Source organism: Limulus polyphemus, unplaced genomic scaffold, assembly GCF_000517525.1.
Source record: "Limulus polyphemus unplaced genomic scaffold, Limulus_polyphemus-2.1.2 Scaffold111, whole genome shotgun sequence".
NCBI classification, from domain to species: domain Eukaryota; kingdom Metazoa; phylum Arthropoda; class Merostomata; order Xiphosura; family Limulidae; genus Limulus; species Limulus polyphemus.
In genome coordinates this window covers 36,868-42,146 of record NW_013665721.1, presented here as the reverse complement: position 1 = coordinate 42,146, position 5,279 = coordinate 36,868, and positions in this window count along the sequence as shown.

The window sequence follows — 5,279 nt, the reverse complement described above, 5'->3', positions numbered from 1 at the left end:
TTGTTTAACTATATTTCATGCAAAATTCCTTCCAGATTTAATCTCATAGCACCTATTTTTTTACAAGTTTTCTGGGTGGAATGCCTCCAGACCCCCGTAACATTAGCATGCTTTACATGCTGATTGTGCTTCGCACAATATGTGGTGGCTTTTGACCTCAGAAATTAGAGCCCCCTTTCGAACATTCTGAGTACGGACCTGAACTGTATCTTATTTTTCACCGATTGTAGAAATCGAAAAGACGAATAATACTAGCTTTAGATAGTGAGACAAAAAAAAGCCAAAATTATAAAACCTCTGGAGACACAATACATGTCGAGCGACGAGAAATATATAACTGGAGGATTTATAACCTACCAGTTATTATGACAATTGGAAAAATTCAAGAATACGAGGGAAAAAAACTTAGTCCAAAATCGTTATATGTTTATTCTAAATTACTGAAGAAACGAGTTTTAGGTGAAGAAAGACAAAAGGAACCACCAGAGGTTTCAGATAAAAGTAACAAATTTACTAAATAAGTCCATAAAGCTCATATACAACCTGAATTGTAATAAAATTCTTTTTGGACCCCTGTTTAAAACCATGAATAAATAAATACCGTTAAAAACAATTTTTTTAGTTTACACATCTAGGATTAAAAATAATATTGTGGAGTAAAACTGTTAAAAATAAACACTTGAATATTGGTGTTAATTTGTCGTTTTGTCTCCATAAGTAAAGCATTTGTTACATATCTTTGGAACACAAGCATTCGATTCTTTGTTACCTTTTTTTTCTTCTTCTTTTGGACACCAGCATTTTACCTTTTCTTATCTGTTTACAACTTTTTGTATACCCTTAGTTGACCTTTTGTTATCTATTTGCACATTTTCGACACTAGCAGTTTTACCTTTAATTACCAATTTTCATCTTTTGAACACCAGGGTTTGACCTTTTGTTACATGTTTGAATCTTTTGGACACAACAGTTTACCTTTCTTTATCTGTTTGCATTTTTTTTTTACTCTAACATTTTACCTTTTTTATGCCTGTTGTATTTATAGGTACCATTAGTTGACCTTTCCTTGCCTGTTTGTATCTTTTGGACACCAAAATTTGACATTTTGTTACCTGTTTGCATTTTTTGGACACCATTATTTTACCTTTCGTTACCTGTTTGCATTTTTTTGGACACTAGCAGATCATTTGTTTATAACTGAATCCCTAAACGCAACAAAAGCCGACTCCATAAGGGTGGCGACCTCTGGGGAGTGGCATAGAGGGCCCAGATCCAAAGGTCGAACCATTAAAGGTGCATGATAAGTTCCATTGGGATCGGTCGAAAAGTGTAGGCATGAAAAGCGAACATCGGTACATACAGACGACACTCCTGCTTAATAAATATACAGATACACGCAAGCTCTGTATTTGTAGCAAATTATTGGTTCATAATTTTTTCTATGCATGGAAGTCAATCAGGTAATTAATGGAAATAAAAGACAGAATGAACGATGCTAAACAAAATGAGACTCATCCTTGAAATTGCACTTAAAAGATTTGTCGTCTTTAGTGGTTCTGTACAGCACCCCTGTGTTGATGTTGCTAACAATGCTAAGCACACTCATTATCAGCAAGAAACTATATCACATTTCTTTGGTAGATAATCTTCAGCACAGAAATTAGAACCATTTACCTTTAAACAAAAATAATTATAATGTAGAAGTGATTTTATTTATTAATATTCAAAATTATAAAATTGTGAGTGTTTAAATTTTCGTTTCTGTATTCGTCAGTTCTTTTATCTAAAATAAAATTGCTGTTTGTTTGTTGTTAAGTGCAAGCAAAAAGTTACAATAATGGGCTATCTGTGTTGTGCCCACTGCGGGTATTGAAACCCTGATACTTAGCGTTATGAACCTTGAGATTTATCGCTGAGGTCCCCTGGTGGGACAGCGGTAAGTTTACGGATTTACACCGCTAAAATCTTTGGGTTCGATTCCCCGCAGTGTACACAGCAGATAGCCCAATGTGGCTTTGATTTAAAACAACCAACCAGCCGTTCAGTTTACCATTGAGCCACAGGACTGCAGTAAACTTACAATAATATGTATTTAATTCACAATCCTATACATTAATTTTGATGTTTTTTCGCCTTGTGGAGAGTGATTTCAACCGAAATCTTTGTATGTTTGTTGTCAAGCACAAAGTTGCGCAATGGGATAATTGCGCTGTGCTAATCGCAGAGATTAAACACTGGATTTTAATGTTCTTCAAGCTTACTGTCGAGACAATGCGGAGATTCGGGGATGGGAGTCGAAATCATCTTTCTGAGTCAGGTAATAGCGTGTTTTGTTTGCGATTGCATATATGTATATGTATGTATTACATGTAGCTTTGTGGGAATTCTAACTCTATTAATGGATTTCTTGAATTTTCTGCCATTTGAGAAGCCTAATTTAGCCAACGTAAACTTTCATCCTTGTTCTTTTTTTCTCTTAAACATGTGAATTATATACCTGCTTTTTTCTATTTATACTTGGCTGAGTTCATTGATTATATTAATTTGTCAGCTGAGGATAAGAAAGTAGATTTTTAATTTTGCTTTAAACTGAGATTATCGCGACAAGTTTTGATTATAGAGAAAAGAACACTTGTAGCGTATGAAAATAGTTTATATTCTTTTTATATATAAATAAGTGTATACGATAAAAAAGATGAAATAATTATTGTTAGTTGTTTTCCATTTTGTTTTATTTTTCAAAGTGAGCTCATTATATCCATTCAGGACAAGTCATTAAACAAATATTAGTTTGTTTAGCTTTAGACAGCTGATTTGATTGATAAATTCATTCTGCTTCTTCATAGAAGAACGCCCCCCAGTGGCACAGCGGTAGGTGTGTGGACTTACAACGCTAGAAAGCGGGTTTCAAAACCCGTGGTGGGCAGAGCAAAGATAGCCCTTGCGTAGCTTTGTGCATAATTAAAAAAACGAACGAATTTCACGCAAAACTACACGAGGGCTATCTGCGCTAGCCGTCCTTAATTTAGCAGTGAAAGACTAGAGGGAAGGCAGCTAGTCATCACCACCCACCGCCAACTCTTGGGCTACTTTTTTTTTTACCAACGAATAGTAGAATTGAACGTCACAATATTATATTATAAGGCCCCACGGCTGAAAGGGCGAGCATCTTTGGTGGACATGGATTCAAACCTGCGACCCTCAGATTGCGAGTCAAGCGCCCTAACCACCTAGCCATGCCGGGCCCTATAAACTTTGAAAATTAATTGTTGCACTGGTTAATTAAACAACTGAATAAATGTTGCGAATACTTACATTTATGTTGTTATAATAATTCTGGTTATTGTTAGAATCATGGTGGTGAAATGAAACTATGGTGTCTGCTGTAGTGTAAAAAATAATAATTAATTAACATTTAGAATCAGTATCTCTCTGTAAATGAAATCTATTTACTACGAAAAGTTCATAAAAATTAATAGGGTTAGAACTGGGAGATAAAAAAAATGAATAGTGAATTTCAAACTTGTTTAGTTAATTATTTACAGAAAATGTCTTTCTCACGACTTCTTTGAAGACAGCAGCAGATTAACAGCCTAAATGTAGGATAAAAACTAAATAGGGCTTTTTTTTTACAAGTTACAGCTTTTACAGTAGATAATATTTGTTTTTCTATAAAAACGTGTAATAAAATATAGTTAATCAGTAAGTAAACTGAAAACGAAACAAATAATACATAGTACACCGATGGGTCGGCAATATGTTCGAGTTCTGGCTTAGTTGTTCTTGTAGTTAATCACAAAGCTACACAATGTACTATCTGTGTTCTACCCACTACAGGTATCGAAATCCAGTTTTTAGCGTCGTAATCCTGCAGACTTGCCGCCGAGCCACTAGTGGTGGGGCAAATTTATGGACACACAACTCTAAAATCCGGGTTTCAGTGTCACTATATAACAATACGAATTTGCTACACAAAGAGCTATCCGTGCTCTGTCAACCACGGGTATCGAAACCCAGTTTCTAGCGTTGTAAGTTCACTGGGGACATATAACAATAACATTTAAGTTTCTATAAGTTTCTAACCATGGCAAAGATTGAATTTTTTTTTCTTTTTGAGCAGCAACATCAGTAGCCGCACCTACATGTCTTATTGTGTAAAGTTTTATATTTTTCAAGTACACCGAAATGAAAAAGAATGATCTCTCTCTCTCTTTCTATGTATGACATGATACTGGTTCAAATATTTCCAAAACTTATGACCGTATTATTTGAATAAGCACTTTCTATCATTAGTGTAAAAATGTGAGAAGCATACGGATTGCAGTAATCACAGTAAAGATATAAATAATATTAGAGGTTATATACTGTGGCAAATAATTGTAACTTGCGATTCGCCAACTAAATTAAAACAGTTGTATAACTCTGAAATCTGATTAAAAGAAGAACTGAATTACATGGAATAGTAGCTACTTGTGGTAAATCAAAGATAGGAGTTGTAATCCCGAGATCCCGTATATTAATTGGGCTCCTTAAATTCCGGAATTTATAGAAGAGAATCCCCAACTTTGCAAATTTGATGTTTCATGTACCGATTGCTAAGTTAAGAAAGCTCATACCAATATTTATCTGGTATCCAAAAGTCTGATTTTCATTGTGATTATGTATTTATTTCTACAGTTATCGTATTATATACTCTTGTATGTATATATATATATAACGTTTAAATAGCTTCTTTAAAAAGCTAGTATTTAATGAAATTATTTTATTGGTAGTAATATAACTTCACACAACGCAGTATTTCATAGCTTAATCAAATTAAAAATAATTTTGTTGATCTGAATAAACAACGCACTGTTTTATCTTCTTATGTAAATAAATAGTAGATTCTTTAAAATTTAAGGTACTAAAATATAATTATGTCGTTTTTTTTTCTGTAAAGTAAAATCATTAGAATCATTGCTTGTTTCAAATAAAACATAACAGATAGTTTCTCAAACTCTTGAATGTAATGTTTGTTGTTTATCAGTTCAGTTTTATAAAGCCACTTATTAGGTTCATGTGATTGAATGGACCAGGGTGTGTATGGGTTTGTAAGGTAGATAAAGTCTCTGGAATACAATATGATTAGCAATCGATGTGTTCGAAGGAAAACGAAGTTTGATTATAAACAAGATTACGAGATATATATGATATACAACATTGTTTATTGACAAAAAGGGGGACATGGATAAACGTTTCGGAATTCTGTCAGATTTCATCTTTAGTATCTAAAACAGAAT